This window comes from Notamacropus eugenii, chromosome 7, assembly GCF_028372415.1.
Source record: "Notamacropus eugenii isolate mMacEug1 chromosome 7, mMacEug1.pri_v2, whole genome shotgun sequence".
In the NCBI taxonomy this organism is placed as follows: Eukaryota; Metazoa; Chordata; class Mammalia; order Diprotodontia; family Macropodidae; genus Notamacropus; species Notamacropus eugenii.
In genome coordinates this window covers 107,157,384-107,176,526 of record NC_092878.1, presented here as the reverse complement: position 1 = coordinate 107,176,526, position 19,143 = coordinate 107,157,384, and the positions used below count along the sequence as shown (strand labels likewise).

Sequence of the window (19,143 nt, the reverse complement as noted above, 5' to 3'; positions counted from 1 at the left end):
GGAAGATTTTTTTCTTCACAAGTTGATTTTATCAGTTTTCCTTACACAGGTATGCTTTATCTGTCTCTTCCAGCAACCAAACTATGCACCTATTAATGCGGCAGTACCTCACATATTTTAAGTATGTATATTTTCAGTGTTTTAGTTTACAATTAACACTAGCAAGCCTCTCTATTTAGGCTACTGCATAAGCCAACACTGAAGATATACTTTCTCCATTGTAGTATAGGATGTTACTGGTGAGACAACTTTCTTAGATCTACTTGAAATGTGTGATTGCTGATACATTTTGGCAAAGAATTTATTTATTTAGATATTTTCTACTTAGTCTATCAAAGTAATACTCTTTGTTAAAGGAAGCACAGGAATATATAATGGAAATAATGTCAGACTTGTAGTTATCACTGAATTCAGAGGTGTGGGGAAGCAAGAATTGGGCTCCCAGTCATTAGAGACGTCAATTGAAATTCTACTTTTTCCTCTTACTAGCAGAACCACTGTAGATCCCAAGATAATATGGATTGTATGGAATTTTCATCAAGTTATATATTTATTCATTCACTTATTCATTCATTTGATGGTTTTATATGTCTATATGATATTGCTGCTTTTGTTATTATTTTAAGGGCAGCTAGGTAGCATAGTGGATAGAGTGGCAGGTCTCGAGTCAGGAAGACTCATCTTCCTGAGCTCCAGCCTGACCTTGGGTAATTACTAGCTATGTGACCCTGGGCAAGTTACGTAACTCTGTTTGCCTTAGCTCTTCATCTGTAAAAATGATCTGGAGAAGGAAATGGCAAACCACTCTATTATCCAATATAATTAGATAGATAGATAGATATAGATAGATAAACATACATATACACATAAATACAAATGCATACATAATCCTACATGTGTATGTGCATATATATACACATATATGTATGTGTGTATACATATGTATATATACATATATACACACATACATATGTGTGTGTGTATATATGTATATATATGGGGAGTAGGTGTGGGTGTATGTGTATATATGCCCATATATTTTTGGGTCTGTATGTGTGCATGTAAATATGTATTTGGTCAGACCCCACTCTGAATACCTCAATTTTTGTCCCAAAGGAAATCATTTTAAAATAGAACTCACTACTACCAAGTGGCAGCAGGCACCTTGATCTTATTTATGCAGTCCAAATGCTAGGGTATGTAACTTATCTGAGATCAGTAACATGTTTTGAAGTAATTTACTACCTACTTATATAGAGTGATGGGGTGAGGGTGAGGGAAGCATGTGCAGGAATAGTTACATGTGTGTATTTAAAATGAATATGCATATAAATACGTACATAAAAGGTATGTGAAGACATTGTGATATAGAAGACAGAGCTAGTTACGGAGTCAAGAAAATCTAAGCTTTATGAATTTGGGTAAGACATGTTAATCTCTCAGTTTCACCTGAGATCCCTCCAAGACTTTAATACACACACATACATACATCAGTCATTCAATCAGCACTTATTAAGTACCCATTATATGCCAGGCACTGTGATAAACTCTGAGGATACAAAAAGAGGTAAAAGACAGTCCCTGTCCTCAAGGATCTTATAGTCTAATGAGGGAAATCACAAGGAAACAGTTTTCTATAAAACAAGCTATATGCAGGATACAAAAAAGATATAATTAAAAAGAGGTAAATCACTGGATTTAAGAGCTATTGTCGGGGAAAGTTTTAATTGGGACTTGAAGAAAGAGACAGAGAGAGAGAGACAGAGATGGAGACAGAGAGACAGAGACAGAGAGACAAAGACCGAGATACAGAGAGAACGAGAAAGATGTGTCTAAGTGTATGGTGTGTATATGTATATATGCGTATGTTATTACCTTCATCTTTGTCTATTTATCTACCTCTATATGTACATCATCTATAAAGAGCTCAACAACATTGATATCAGCAAAAGGAGTTTCTATAGCAGCCATTGCTTTCCTAATCTGAAGATACCACATAACATATAACATCAGCCAAAACCAATAATACCGTAAAGGAAGTTTAATGATGATATCTATATATGTAAAGAAAATTCTGAAGGGCACATCTAAGGTTCACCTTGCTACTTTTCCAATGAAGAATTAATTGTTCAGTTGTCCCAACCTTGATTTTATCCACTGACTGTAACTATTCTTCTCTTTTCCAATTCATCCTGAATCTTAACTCGGAGATAAATAGCTTCAGAATATTTAGGAAAGAATTATAACAAAACCCCTGTAGGTAGCTTTAGTCAACTGTCTTTACTCTTTCCCATTACAACCACAAGCAGTGTTTATCCTGCCTAAGCTTTTAGCATTAAACAAATAACAGATTCTCTAGGATCCTGGATTAGCTAGGTTCACTCTGGTTTTTGTTTGTTTGTTTCTTATTTCACAGAAAGCTAAAGCAAAAACACAGGAAGAGTAACAGCTGCCTAGTTACATCATTCTGAGAGTTATAAAAGACTTTCTGTATTTTTTTCTCTTTAATACTACAACATGTTTACTTACTGGTTGTGTATCTTTAAAAGAATGAAATTATTCCCACCCCATTTCCTTTTCCCCAGCTTCTTCACTTATGTTATTTGTTTCTTTAATTGTGGAAAAGGCTCTGGACGTGGAGTCAAGACACCAGAGTTCAAATCCTGGCTCTGGCACTAACTGTAAAATTAAGGAAACTGATTTAACTTGACGCTGCTAACTTCCCAGAGTTACTGAAAAGATGATGCCTTGTAAATTTAAAAGTAATGTTCATGCATTCATTTTCATTCATTCAACAAGCTTTATTAGGTGTTTGTATGGTGCTAGGTACTATGTTAGGACAAAAAGAAAAGAAAAAACTAACACTTGTCTTCAAAAAGTTTACATTCATAAAGGGTGGGAGATCACGTACAAAAATAAGTAACTCCAAAAAGTATACAAGGTCATTTGGGCAAGAAGATGGAACCTACCAAGCAGGGGGATCCAGATACATCAGTGAAAACGAGTAATGAGCTTTAGAAGGCAGAAGTCACAGGCCTAGAAGTCACATTGTGAAAGGTTTTAAATGCCAGAGTGGAATTTGTATGTTGTCCTTGAGACACTAAGAATCATCAGAACATCTTACATGTGCATAAATCTGTTGGTATAGTTGTTGTTGCTATTATCAAGTTATGGCAATAATAACAGTGCTTTAGGATCCCTAATTGCATCAATAAAAGCCTTAGGGGTGAGGAAACCTGGCTTTTATACGAGAATGGTTTGAAACCACTGAAATTACTGTCGTTGTTTTAATACATATTTAAATTAGGCAGCTGCCAGACTCCCTTCCTTCCTTTCTTTCTTCCTCAATTCTAGGATGAAAGAATTCAGGGCTAGGGTGGATGATGTCTACTATGTGGCTGTTATGGCATATAACCACAAAGATGACATAGTCTCTGTCCTCAAGGAGGCTATATGCAATTCAAAATTCATTCTCCAGTTACCAGAGACAGAATTAGGTGAATATTCCTCGGGGATTTGCAGTATAAAATTTTTTAAAGCACCTCATCACTGACAAAATGCTAGAGTCAGACCCAGATCTGGAGCTCATTTATCTAAGATAATGTGGTGGAAAGTTAAAGCATGACCACATCCTTGATTTCTATGACAGTCAACATGGACCCATAGTCTATGTTCTGTGAAACATTATGACCTGAGCCAGATCAGAAAGCAGAGCCTGTGGACAAGGTGGGTCCCATGAAGGAACTCTGGATCTTTCACACTTCATTGCATTGCCATCCTCCCTACAGAGATTCAGTCTTTAAGAAGCTTGGGAGTAAAGAATCAATGGATCAAATTATTGTGGCCATTTCTGGCCTCAGCAATGATCCTAATGTACTTGGGGTGATTTAGGAGAAGAGTCTCCTCCATCTTTGTTGATCCCAACATACTGGATAGCTGGTTCCAGTTCACCCAGCTCTAATCAGTGCCATCATTCTGGTTCTGCCCTTGGTAGCAGACAACACTCCACTCCCAGCACATACCTCCTCTCAACCAGCATTCTAGTTCCTACAGGGGCATGCCAAATAGCTTCTTATTGGAAGGAGTCTCTAATTTTGAAGAATACTTTCATTCAAGTATGAGGTCCACACCCTCCAGTAGCACATTTAGCTCACACCCAGCATCTCTGCTCTTAGCACATCACACAGGGTGAGTTGAACATAGTTATGTTCCTGGCCAGCCCCTGGGAGAGCAGCTCTCATACCTCTACCCCTGGTACCTAGAGCCACTCCTAAGTTACCTCTCCAGTGTTCACCAGTGATCAGTCAGGTAATTCCATTATTAATGAACCCTTAAATCAGGATCTCCAGCATGCCCTGCAGACCTCAATTCAGACAAACTTCTCAGAACTAAGGAGAGCTTCTACTATAGCAACTTTAAAGTGGGTACCTATGATGATGAACTGAGCCTCTGGTAACTCAGTTTTCATGAGCCTCAGGTAACTGGAGGACATATCTAGGCAGACTTTGAATTCTTCTTTGCTGGCAAGACTCCATTGACCCCTTTCAGAGGCTATAGTATATGGGCCAAATGGGACTCCATAATGATAAAATAACTGTAAAGGTCCTGGGATCCATATATTTCCTCAATATATTTTATGTGAAAACTGAAAAAAAAAATGATTTATAAGGGCTGATATAAGTTACACATGGTACTCCATGGAAGAAGTAACATGAATGATGCAATCAAAGAAATGGGTGCTTGAAAGAAAAAAAGATCAGTTTTTTTTTTAAAAGATTTAAATTTATTTATTTTTAGTTTGCGATTTTCATTTTCACAAGATTTTGAGTTGTAAATTTTCTTCCTATCTTTCCCCTCCCCTCTACTCCAGATGGCATACACTCTGATTATCCCTTTCCTCAGTCTGCCCTCTCTTTTATCACACACGCCCACCCCTCCTATCTCCTTGCAATGAGAATTTGAATTGTAAAATATTTCCTATTCATGAATGGGCCCAATAAGTCACAGAGCCTATGGTGGGAGGGGTTTGCTGAATGAATGGAACAGGAAGAGGCCAAGCTAGAGTAGAAATGAGAGAAAGTTAGTCTTGAAAGCAATCAGATCAGGGAGGATGCAGGCTGCTGGTAGTGTGAGTGATTTTGTGATTGTGATTTTAAGAAAGCCTGATTGTGATGAGTGTAATGGAATTGGTCTGTGGGAAGCCTAACAGCGGGAAGGCTTGGGGATAGTGTTGTCCTTTGCATTGTTACTGTGTATAGATTTTTGTTACTGTGATGAATTTGAGTCTGAATACATGTTTTGGTTCTGCTTTTTCACATGGAGAGTCTGTGGTATTTCACGATTCTGAATTGGGCAGTGATATTCATGGTTGCTGTGGGCACTGTGAATATTGCACTGGGGCTATACCCTTTCCCGTTTACTTTCTTGAAGGACAACATAGATTTCTATACCCCATTGCCTGTATATCTTATTTCCTATTTGCACATAAAAACAACTTTTTAAGATTTGTTTTAAAAACTTTGAGTTCCAAATTCTCTCCCTTCTTCCCTCCCCACCCATCACCATTGAGAAGGCAAGCAGTGTAATATAGGCTATACATATATGGTTATGCAAAACACCTGCACAATAGTCATGTTGTAAAATATTAACTACATTCCCCTCCATCCTATCCTAATTATTCCATTTATTCCTTTGACCCTGTCACTTTTCTTGCCCTCCCTTCTGTCATCCCCTCCTTTCATCCCCTTCCCCAATACTTTCTTGTAGGGTAAGATACCCAATTCAGTATGGTGTACATTAGCCTTAAGTCAATTACAAGGAAAGTAGGGTCCATTCATTCCTTCTCACTTCCCCTCTCTTCCCCTCATTGTAAAATCCTTTTCTTGTCTCTTTTTTGTGAGATACTTTGCTCATTTTATCTCTTTTCTCCATCTCCTAATACATCCCTCTCTCACCACTTAAATTTATTTTTTTATATATCATCTCTGTATACTCACCTGTGCCCTTTGTCTATGGGTCTATCTATCTATCTATCTATCTATCTATCTATCTATCTATCTATCTATCTGTCTATCTATCTATTTTCTCCAACTACGCTAATACTGAGAAAGATATCATGAGCTACAAATATCATCTTTCCATGTAGGAATATAAACAGTTCAACTTTAATAATTCTCTTATGATTTCTCTTTCCTCTTTACCTTTTCATGCTTCTCTTGATTCTTGTATGGGAAAGTTAAATTTTCTACTTAGTTCTGATCTTTTCATCAAGAATACTTGGAAGTCCTCTGTTTCATTGAATATCCATTTTTCTCTTGAAGGATTGTACTCAGTGTTGCTGGATAGGTAATTCTTGGTTTTAATCTTAACTCCTTTGAACTTCAGAATATCATATTCCAAGCCCTTAAATCCCTTAATGTAGAAGCTGCTAGATCTTGTGTTATCCTGATTATATTTCCACAGTACTCGAATTATTTCTCTCTAGCAGTTTTCAATACTTTCTCCCTGACCTGAGAACTCTGGAATTTGGTTACAATATTCTTAGGAGTTTTCCGTTTAGGATCTCTTTCCAGAGGAAATAAGTGGATTCTTTCAATTTCTATTTTACCCTCTGGTCCTAGAATATCAGGGAAGTTTTCCTTCATAATTTCTTCAAAGATGATGTCTAGGTTCTTTTTTGGATCATGACTTTTACATAATCCAATAATTTTTAAATTATCTCTCCTGGACATATTTTCCAGGTCCGAGTTTTGTTTTGTTTTGTTTTTTCCAGTGATATATTCCATATGGTCTTCTATTTTTTTTTCATTCTTTTGGTTCTGTTGTATAATTTCTTGATTTCTCATGATCAATAGCTTGTACTTGCTCCACTCTAATTTTGAAGGAATTATTTTCTTCAGTGAGCTTTTGGACTTCCTTTCCCTTTGTCCAATTCTGCTTTTAAAAGGCATTATTTTCTTCATTGGCTTTTTGGATTTCTTTTGCCATTTGGGTTAGTCTATTTTTAAGGTGTTATTATATTTTGAGGTATCTCCTTTAGTAAGCTGTTGACTTAATTTTCATTATTTTCTTGCATCACTTTCATTTGTCTTCCCAAAATTTCCTCTACTTCTCTTACTTGATCTTCAAAATCCTTTTGGAGCTCCTCCATGTCCTGAGACCAATTCATATTCCTCTTGGAGGCTTTTGATGTAAGAATTTTTACTCTTCTTTCCTCCTCTGCTTGCATGCCCTGATAGTCCTTGTCACCAAAGTGAGATTCTATAATCTAGGTTCTTTTATGATGCTTACTCATATTCCCAGGCAAACACTTGACTTCCTAACTTTGTCAAGGTAGAACTCTGTTTCTAATGGGGGCTTGGGTAGGGGTGGGGGATGTGCTGTCCCAGGATTCAGGGATTTTGTATCAACTGCTTGAACCTCCACCAACTGTGGACCCAGAGCTCTGGAAGCAGCCTCTGCTTCTGCTGCTGCTGCTGCCGCTCTGCTTCTGTTGCTGCCTGCCAATGATTCCACCATCCCCACTGCCCTGGACCTGGCCAGACCACTTGTTTCTCTTTCATTCAGATCCCACAGAGTTTTCCCACTGACTCTTTTGGCATCTGTGGGTTAAGAAGTGTGGAAACTGCCACAGCTTCCAATGACTCAGTCCCCTGAGATCTGCTCTGGCCTGTCTGTGCCACTGCGGCCCACATCAGACTGCACTCCACTCTCTGCTTGGTGTGAAAGACACGTTTTGTTGGCTTTCCAGCTTGTCTTGGGCTGGGGATTTGTTTCACTCTGTCATTTTGTGGGTTCTGTAGCTCTAGAATTTGTTTAGAGTCATTTTTATAGGTATTTGGAGGGCTTTGGGGTCAACTCAGTGAAGTCCCTGCTTTTACTATGCTAGCTTGGCTCTACCCCCCAGTTGTTTTTGTTTTGTTTTGCTTTGTTTGTGAGGGCAAGTGATAACCAATGAAAGCCCAGTACTCTATCAATAGTGTTACAATGTTAAAAGAATAGTGGGGAATCCCTCAGTATACTGGATGGACAAGTAATAGAGAATTTATGGGATGACAGGTACATTAAGCATATACCAGTGTCAGATATGGATATTTTGAAATGTGTATTGTTGAAGAAAAAATCTATATTAGTAAGATCACACAGTCACAGAATTTTGGAGACAATTCTCTTGTAGGAAGTAAAGATGTTAAAAATCATTCCATTCATAAATTATGTGATTGGTCTATTGTAAAATACCTATAAGCATCATCTCTAATTCTCTTTTTCTCTCTTTATATATGCATGTATACATATACATATATGTATATACACACATATAATATGTAATACATGGAAATATGTATTCATTCACGCATGCATGTCTATACTTAAACTTTTCCAGTGATGATTTTTTTGATGAAAATTAACAAGAGACAACAAAATAAAAATATTATAGCACCTTATTCTGGGGAAAAAAACCTATGCATAGTGCTAGAAATCACGAATTCTGGTCTGAAAATTACTGTTGGTATATGTGTCTGTTTATATGTGTGAGTTCGTGTGATTTTCATCAGGTCATTTCTTCTGTTTCCTCTCTAAGGATCTCATTACCCTCAGCTGTAAATGAGATCAACTTCAAGACCCGAAAGGTGTTTTGTTTTTGTTTTGTTTTGTTTTTTCCTAGATCTGACATGTTTGGGTTAAGAGATCAGCACATTCTCCATTCAGGCACTACTGTCCATATTGCCTTCTTTGTTCCACTGCCTGTCTTTAAGTGAAATCAAGGCAACTTAAAAGTAGGAGATCAAATTCACTAGTGGGCACTGTGAGTGTTATGTATGGAAGACAGGGAAGAAGAGGGTCACTTTAGCCTGCTTTATGACTGAAGGGAAGTCCATTATATCCCTCTGAACTACATTTTCCTCATCTGTAAAATGAGACCAACAGAGGTACTATTTTTATGAAAAGATTTTTTTGGAAAAAAGCACTTTGTAAGCCTGAAAGATCACCACAGAAGTGCCCCATTTCTCTCATTAAGCAGAGGTTAGGAGTCCCTGATGGTGACCTTGTTCACAAGGGCTGGTTTTCTGTCATTCAAGCTCAAGATTTTTGTTTAAGTAGTTGATAGAATCATTTCCTTCTCCCAAACTCACTTTCTCACTTCCTGGTTACTTGAAGGTTAACAGAATAAAAACTTCATGAGGATCAAATATGTATAGCTAGGGGGGCTTCCATAGGATCATCTCGCTTTCCTCACTCCTACATTCTACTGATGAAAATGAATCCCCAATTTTTTTAAAAAATGGATAAATGAAAAATAGATGCTAATGAGATAGTTTTGGACAGGGGACTTTTGGGGTGAGATGAATTGTGAATTATTTAAAAAAAAAAAAACAGAGGACTAACTGAATTCCAGTCTTCTCAATGTTTATACTTAATGTATTTCCTCTTATGACTTTGGTTAATGCATATCAGCTCATCAGGGCTTAATTAAACACTCTTGATGAACTGATAGAATTGCATGTCTAAACCTGCAAAGTTGTGGGCCACATCATGAGATGTATGATAACTTTCTCAATACACAGACACTCCCTGAAGCCCAGCCTGAAATGTCCTCTCAGGATATATACATTCTATTGGATCCATATTGCTGTAGTTCCACATATTAAATTTGCTTAATTTTTCTTGGACGTCCTTTCTACTTTTAAAGTTTTATTCAATTTATCATCTCAGACTAAGAAGGAATCTTAGCATTCAACTAGTCCAGTGCATACCTAAGCAGGAGTTACCTCTGTCATATACCTGAAGAGACTTTGTCTGTTCTTTATTTCGAGGATCAGTGATTGGACATCTGCTAACTTGTTGGGCAACCCATATCACATTTGGAAATTATCTTCACATTGACTTGAAAAAGCCCCCTTATAATTTTGTTATAATTATTAGTTATTATTAATTCTGTCCTCTGAGGTGATTAAGCAATTAATTGTTTTGCTTTATGACAGCCCTTTAATACTAGAAGATTGTTGTCCTCCAGGGACACCCCTTCTTTAAGTTCAATATTTTTAATCAATACTTATATGGCATTGTTTCTAGTTCCTTTATCACTTTGGTTAATAATATCATGGCAATTAAACCTTGAATGGACTTATATAGCATCTCATCTAACCCCTTCATTTTACAGATGAGCAAATGGAAACCCAAAGAGATTGGCTTACTTGACATTATCCTGATCATATATAACAGAGGGAGGCTTCATATTCAGGTCTCCACAAGGATTTAATAAGATCATACTGCAAGCCAGGTGCTAAGCACTTGAGATTACAAGGAAAGGTACTGTTCTTGAAGAATTTATAGCCTAATGGGGGAAATAGCATACAAACAACTTTGTCCAAGCAAAATATATATATATATATATATACATACACATATATGCAATAAAAATGGGACATAATCACAGATGAAAGCTACTAGTATTAAGAGAGAACCAAAATAGGTTTCTTCAGAAAGTTTAGCTGAGATTCTCAGGAAGCCAGGGAAATCAGAAGAAAATGAGAAGATGGAGAAAATTCTAAGTACGGAATTCTCCATTCAGCTACTGAAATTGATGTAGCTAGGAGATGGAGTATGGTGTCTGAGGTATAGAAAGAAAGCTAGTGTCACTGAATGGTAGGGGACATAGAGGAGAATAAGGTATAAAAAGACTGGAAACATAGCAAAGGGCCAGGTCATAAAGGGATTTACAAACCAAACAGCTGATTTTATAGTTGATACTGGAGACAAATAGGGAACTAAGGAACGTGAAAAAATTGGGATACTAATTCACTGTTGGTAGAACAGTGAACTGATCCAGCCACTTTAAAGCACAATCTGGAATTATGCCAAAGAGTTGTTAAATTGCCTATATCCTTTGACCCAACAATACCACTATTAGATCAGTTTCCTCAGATGAGTAGGGAAACAGGAAAGGAACCTATATGCTCGTACATATTTATAGCAGCTCTCTTTTTGGTGGCAAAGAATCATAAATTGTGAGAATGCCATAAAATTGGGAAATAGTGGAACAAGTTATGGTACATGATTGTAATGGAATATGATTGTGCTATAAGAAAGGATGAGCTCAGTGATCTCAGATAGACATAAACTTGCATGAAATTAAGAGTGAAATGAACAGAACAAAGAGAATGTTGCATACAGAAGCAACAATATTGTTTTAAAAACAACTCTGAGTTATTAAGTCATCTTGACTTATGAATGTTCAAATTAGCTACAAAGAACCTCTGCATCCAGAGAAAGAATGGATAAAAACAAGTGCGTACAAAATAGTTTTATGCATACATATATACATATGTGTGTGTATTTGTTTCTAAAGTAGCCATCTCTAGGGATGGAGAAAGAGGAGGGGAGAAAAAGAAAAAAAAAGAAAGTTACATGATAACTTTATTATATATTAGAATAGAAAGTTATATATAATAGATTTGTATATATAATCACATTTTTCTATTCTAATTTGTTATGGAAATGTTTGTTTTATTTCTTAATTTCAGAATAAAATGAACAAGATTAAAAAATAAAAGAAATGGGTAGTAATATGGTTACACGTTCCCTTTAACCAGATGGCTTTGATAGGTGAGGAGGATGGACTGGAGCATAGAAAGAACTGAGGCAGGAAGGACAACCAGCAGATCATTTCAATAGTCCAAGAATGAGGTGATAAAGGTCTACACCAGCATGGTTTGAAATATCAGAGAAGACAAAGGGATGGATGTGCAAGACACAAATGGAGAGCTGACAGAGTTTGGCAACAAATTAGATAGGGATGTGGGATGAAAGAAAGGGATAAATGTAAGATATTTCATAGGTTATAATCCTGAGTGACTAAGAGGATGAGAAAATCATTGGTCTAGAATTGGAAGTGACTTCTGAGGTCACCTAGTCCCATTGACACACTTTTAACTATGAGGAAACTGAAGCCCAAAGTGAGGTTGATGACTTGACCAAGATTAAGAGACAAGATTTGAACCCTAATCTCTTGTTTTCAGATTCAGTAGTCTTTTCACCTGAACACACTGACTCTAAATTCAGGTATTTTGCCAGTTTATCACAATTCTGTGAGATAATGAAAAAGAGAAGGTGAGATGCAAGGGCTTCTTCCTCTATAAAGGCAGAAATGCCCCTATACCTCCCTTCACTGGATCTTTTAACTCTAATGAGGAATTCCAGGATTATCATGGAGGCTACAATGCATGAAAGAGGTTGACTGAAGGTTATCATGGTATACATGGATTCATTTCCCACCCCTCCTTACCTCCTATTGTGCCCTTGAAGGACTCTAGAAATTAGAAGCTGTGCCTATGTTTAGCAGGCCCACTGATTGGAACACAGAAAGCCAGAAGATTACTCTGGTGTGACTGACTAGTTTGAGCTCTTATTTGCCCTAGATTAACAACATCATTCCTAAAATATATCATTAGGACTGGAACATAATACATCAAATGTGATTTGACCAGGGAAAGGTACCACAGAACTCTCACTTCTTTTGTTCTGGATGTAATACCTCACTAGCAACTACGTGGTGAAGTGGATAGAGCACCAGTGAAGGAGTCAGGAGAACCTGAGTTCAAATCTCACCTCAGACACTTGACACTCACTAGCTGTGTGACCTTGGGCAAGTCACTTAAACCCAATTGCCTCATCCTGGGTCATCTCCAGTCATCCTGATGAATATCTGGTCACTGGATTCAGATGGCTCTGGAGGAGAAGTGAGGCTGGTGACCAGCACAGCCCTCCCTCACTGAAAACAAAGCCAAGTGCAAGTCATGTCACTGTTTCTCTGATGGCATGGTCTTCTACGGCAACGAAGGACTAACACAAACAATACCTCACTTAATGAGCTCACATATCCTTTATGGTAACCATTTCTACTAACTCATTTCCAGCTAAGGTAATAGGTCCCCTTAAACATGCACATGTTTCCCTCAATACATGTACTCCATAAATGAGGTTTTATATACCAAGTATCTGGTAAACATAGTAGGCATTTAATAAATGCTCACTTATCATTTCACAGGAAATTCTCTCTAGCTGTATACCTTCCCCAAGTAAAATTATTTTTTAACCCAAGTTTCTCAAAAAAGAAATCTAAACTAAAACCTATCTACTAAAAATAAAAGTCTAATTCATATTTGTGAGACAGAGTCACTATACAACAAGTTGAAATGCATTTTTTTCTTCCTACAGATGAGGAATACATCATGCCAGTACCTCCACGGAACTTATCACACTATTCCAGAGAGAGTTTCATTATCAGTGACCAGCTTATTTAATGAAACTGACTTCCTCATTGTTCTCACAAAGATAGCTTCTAAAATACTAATCAGAATCACAATTATATACTCTGTAATTAGCTTCATAGTAGAAATAAAATTTATCTGACCTTAAAAATAAAAGCAAGACGTTTTCTTTGTCTTCTCAAGTCTTTTGGGACTTTTCTCCCATCCCCACCTACCTCATAAAAGACACAGTTATGTAAAAATAGCTAAAATAGAATATTAAATGTGTTTAAGGGACTGACTAAAGACAGAATAATGGGAATATTAATTTATAATCAAGGTGAGGGGGCAGGCTTTACTGAAGCCAAACTCTTATTAAGTAGTAACCAGATTTCATAGTGATTAACAACCTCACAGCATGATGCTCTCAAGAGTATCCTGACCTTTCATGACTGGTCATCCAGCATCAATTTTGCCTTCACATTCCTACCTTCATGAATTCCTGAGTGTTCCAATGTCCTTGAGACATAAACATGCTGAAAGCATCTTTTATTTTTTTTAAGTTTTTTACTTTAGGCTATAAAATGCATGCACACTTTGTTGGAAAGTTTGGTCTCCCTTCTATCTCTTGATGAAATTAATCAACAGTCAATCAACCAATATCTATTCACCACCTAGTATACACCAGGTATTTAGCACATACTTTATGCTAAGCTCATGAATAAAAATTAACAATGGACAATCAAACAATTAATTTTCATTAAATACTATGTTTTCAGTTCTGTGTTAATTGCTATAGGATGATTCACAAAAAAAGAGGACATTGTCTGTTGTATAGAAACCTCTGTTGTTGTTGTTTTTATTTCAGACTAGAGAGACAAAAGAGACATTAGAGAGCAAGCTATTTCTTATGGAAAAAAAGCAATGGTTATTTTTTTTCCAAAAATTTTGAGTTTGAAATTCTCTTCCTCACTTACTCCTTTCCCCTCCTCATTGAGAAGGCAAGCAATTTGACATAGGTTATACATGTGTAGTCAGGCAAATCATATTTCCATGTAAGTCATGTTATGAAAAAAACACAGCCAAAAAACCCAAGAAAAATAATTTTAAAATAAAAGAGTATTTTTTGATCTGCATTCAGACCTTATCAGTTCTTTCTCTGGAGACGGATAACATTTTTCATCATAAGTCCATAAGAATTGTCTTGGACCACTGTACTGCTGAGAACAGCTAATTTATTCACAGTTGATCTTCATACTATATTGCTATTACTGTATACAATGTTCTCCTGGTTCTGCTATTTTCACTTTGCATCAGTTTATATAAGTTTTTTTCTGGTTTTTCTGAAAGCATCCTGCTCATCATTTCTTATAGCACAAGAGTATTCCATCACTATCATATACAATGTGTTCAGATGAACTTGCTTGCAATTTTCAATTATTTGCCACCACTAAAAGAGCAGCTATAAACATTTTGTAGACATAAGTCTTTTTCCTTTTTTATTTTTTATTTCTTTTGCATTAGTGGCATTGCTTAGTCAAAGGATATGCATGGTTTTATAGCTCTTTGGGCAAAGTTCCAACATGCTCTCCAGAATGTGGAAGCCATATTTTATCAAACTACTATTATTTAACACCAACAAGCACACAGTAGCTAATAGACATGTACAGCATGTGAGCAAGGTCATATTAATCAAGGAAGGTAGATGGAATATCATTTAATTCAAATGATATAATCAAGTGTTCATAAAATCTGAACCATGCCTGCAAAGCTGTTTTCCATGCATTCCTATCCCCATTTCAAAGAACTGTATAACCACCACCCCCAGAGTCCTGTTGGCATTAATCTGTATTCCCTGACACCTTAAGAAAATGTTTAAAGTCTATTTTCAGATTGTCTTTATTTGCATAATCATGGGATCATGGGTCTAGAACTAGAGAGAACTTCAGCAGCCATCTAGTTAAATTTACTTATTTAACAATTAATGAAACTGAAGACCAGGAAAGTTTTGATTTGCCTACGGTCCCACAGAGGTGAGACCTCAGGCCTCCTGATTCCAGAACCAGAGCTTTTGCTACTTTCATATACCAGCACCATTAATGATTTTATATATCACTTTTGATGACGTACCAACAACTTGTCCTGAAAGTACCTACCATTTCCTAACTGGGGAACCCCCTTCATATTCACAAACCAGCAAAAGAATATTGTCTCAATGCTCCTTCTTCAAAAAACTGCCCTTAGCTGATATTTCATTAAAGTACATGGCTGAGGTTTATATGCTAGTTTGCCCTAGCCAAGAAATACCAGCATTTGCCCTCAGACCTTTTGCACAAAAGAGGGTTAGCACAGCAGCAGGTATTAAGGCTTCAGTGTTCATAGAAACAGCAATAGCAAAGAGACCAGAGAAGAATATAGACTTTGGAATAACCCATGGTACTCATACATTGGGAAAAGTCTGTGACAGGCCTTGCAAGTGGACAGGAACAGGTATAATAAGATTCAAGAAGTCAGATACACAGATGTATCAACCAGTGTCAAGGCTGATGAACTACTTTACTGATTAAAAAGAAAGAGGGAGATACTACCAGAGAAATATTTAAGTTTGGTATTTAGGCCTTGCATATTATCGCATCATTCCATCTTTCCAGCTTTGGCTTATCATTTTTGTTTCTACACCCTCAAACTAAACCAGACCATAATACTTCACCCAAACAATGTCTGGGCTACCATGACTTTGAGTATTCTATTTTCCAAGTCTATATAAGTCTGTCTTTCCAACTCCCTCTGAGATGTTTAGTTGTCTCCACCTCTGAAAGGACTTCCAGGATTGTCTCTCAGATCATTGACACCTCATTTTGTAAAAAATGTAATGGACTTACCATGTCATATTTTGTATTATGGCTATTTCTGTATGTATCTTAAATCACTATGAAATCATTTGAGGGCAGTTCTAGAATTTTGTTTTATCAGTTTCTAGCATAATTGATTTTATAAATTACATTATTAATTGCTTTGTGATATACTGAATGAAGGGAACTGAATTATCATTTATTAAGCACCTATTATGTGCCATGCATCATTATACTATATTATTTTGATATACTGACTATTCATTGAGATATTGATAACTTTCACAACTGAAGAAAGAAATACTTTGAAAGAAAAAATAGCCAAAAATATATTCATAAACATGTCACACATAATAGTTTTTTGAAAGAATAGATTAACATGTTGAAAATAGGCATCTTTCCCTATTCTCATTTCCTCCCATCTCCACTGTTTCTCAATAATCAAATATAGTTTTCCTTTCATGTTAAGTCTTGAGTCTCATGTCTGACTGGTCTAGTTCTATCCAATTTCTGCCACCCAATTTTATTTCATTGTGTGGGAAACATAAGTACTGAGCTTATCCATCACTGTGTTAAGCTTATGGTGAATTTAAATGAACTATATGGTATTGTTCTATTACAAAGAAGCTAATGATTTTTGTCTGGAAGAGAAGGCTTACAAATTTTAGTGAGAATTTCAGTGAGAACCGGCTTTACCAGTTGGTGCAAATAAAAAGACTCAAGACTTGAACAATTCATCAGCCCATAAACTTTAACTAAGAAACAAAGTGGGAGGAAATGAGCTTCCCCCATTCCATCCACTCTTTAGACTCTCTTGCTATGGTTTCTTTTGCCCTGGATTATGAACTATGATGTTCATTTGAACCTGTTTTCATCTATAGAAAGATATTCATGGCATATGAAGAAACCCGCAGCGGAATTTGCCCTAGGTACTTACTCCAAAGAGATGGAGTATAACTAAGAGATCATAAAAGTGGGGCAGTGAGGGAGAGTAGGAAAAGGAGGAAAGAGGGTGGAATGTTCATTTTTAAATCGAAATAAGTTTGTTTGTTCTTTCTTTTTAATGAATAAATTCTACAGTGATAAGCTTGTAGCTTGTGCATCTGGGGCTTAGTACTATTACAGGATTAATTCTGCCATTTTAAACTCTTATGAAGAGGATAAGGAAGGCAGTTTTTAACAAATAATGGAAGGAACTTACTCTCAATAAAACATGAAAATTGAACTGCATTTGAAAGTTTCCCTTTGGTCCCAAATAGGAGGATCCAAGAGAAGCAAAATGTCTTAACTACATTAGAAAAGAGATTGTCTCATCCTCCACAGATTTTTTTTTTTTTGCAAGTGATTTCTTTAAAAAGATCATGAAGACATATTAGTGACATTACAGTACAATAAAAGAATCTAAATCTAGGTAGGAATTGCGACTCAGAGCTCAGTTATGCCCTTTGGTGTTAACAGCATTTCAGTACTATTGTTCTTAGCATGACAGAGTTCCATACTTAACATGATTGTTGTGGATTACAGGTAAAGAACAAGAAGTCAACAGGGAAAGATATGAGTGCAGAGAATTTTCAACTATGGGCAGCATATCCTCATTCGATGGACTGATTTACTTCTTTTGAATAAGGGATGTATTATTATAGGAAATTTGTATGTAAAAGCTGCCTCATTCAGCAGCTTGACAGAGCAGTGAAAACTGATTAAGTGAGAGGGAATTCACAAATGTTATACTTTGTTATAATGGAATCACGTTCTTCTGGTTCCAGAATGATATTCACAGAATAGGAAAGGAAAATTGTGACTCTATCAAAAAAGCAAAGCTAAGAAAATATTGAGGATATTCATGTACTATTCAACAAAGAGCACAAAGAAAATATAAAAAATATAGACACAGTTCTACAATTTCCTTATCAATTGACCCAGTAGAAAGTCATCCACATGGATGTGATGGGATAACAGCAGGAAAGCAATGTACCAGCAAAAGCTATCAAGTTTGAATAGGCCTGATAGCTATGGGGTTTCATTCTTTCTAAATTCCCCATTGAGAATTTTTCTCTGTCAAAGGCATATATTCTGTATGATTGGACCATGAGCACATCTAACACTCCTCTCAACCACAGATGATAAACTATAGGCTTTCTACATAGACTGAAGTGTTTAAAAAGTCCCAGCTACTTTTAACAACTTCCTTAATCACTATTATTATTGATTAGAGTCAGTTCAGTATGCATCCACATAATCTATTCAGGATTACTAGATATTGACATTGATACATTAATTACAAATTCACTTGTACCTCGTCATTTGGGCACTATTCATTTTTCATCAAATTGGATTTTCTTGTGTGTATCACTGGTCTTACTCCTTGTCAGAGATTACAGATCTTATTAAGGAAAGTTATAATGATCCAGGTTTTCCTGGAATCAATGCCATTCATAAAACACATCCACATATACACACACATGCACACATATATGCACACACACACAACACAATACAAGTGTCTGAAAAATATTGACAATTTTTAAGTGAAAAAGTTAAGGATCTGCAGTTAATCATCTCTGAAGTATGCAAGTGAAGAAACAAGTCTTAGCTTCTTCATCAAGAAAATATATTAGAAGAGAGATAAAGGAAGTTTACAAATAGGAGTTTTAATGTTATGTTAAATTTAATGTATATTAAAATTTACTATGTAGGATAGCAGTATATGGCTTCATATACAATCCTTTTCTCTGTATATTGAAAAGCCATATTTTTATATGTTTTGATGTTAGTTGAGGTGAAAATATGAAGTTCTAAAAACTAGAAGTTAATGGATTAATGAGTATAGTTAATTGGACTGTGTTAATACAAATAAAAATATGTCTTGTCTGAACAGATTTAAAGATTTAGCACATCTCAATAAAATTCCCAATAAGTCACTTAATAAAAATAGACAAAATAAAAATAAAATTCATTTGGAAGAACACAAAGTCAAGAATATCTAGACAAATAATGGGAAACAAGTGTTTGTGAGGGAAGGAGAGAATGCAATCATATTT

The 19,143-nt window shown here is 36.1% G+C and overlaps 1 pseudogene; it reads left to right on the top strand.

The window, feature by feature from the left end:
* Positions 1–3,403: 3,403 nt before the first annotated feature.
* LOC140514730 (ubiquitin-like protein 7 pseudogene) lies at positions 3,404–4,445 on the top strand (annotated as a pseudogene).
* The last annotated feature ends 14,698 nt before the right edge of the window (positions 4,446–19,143 follow it).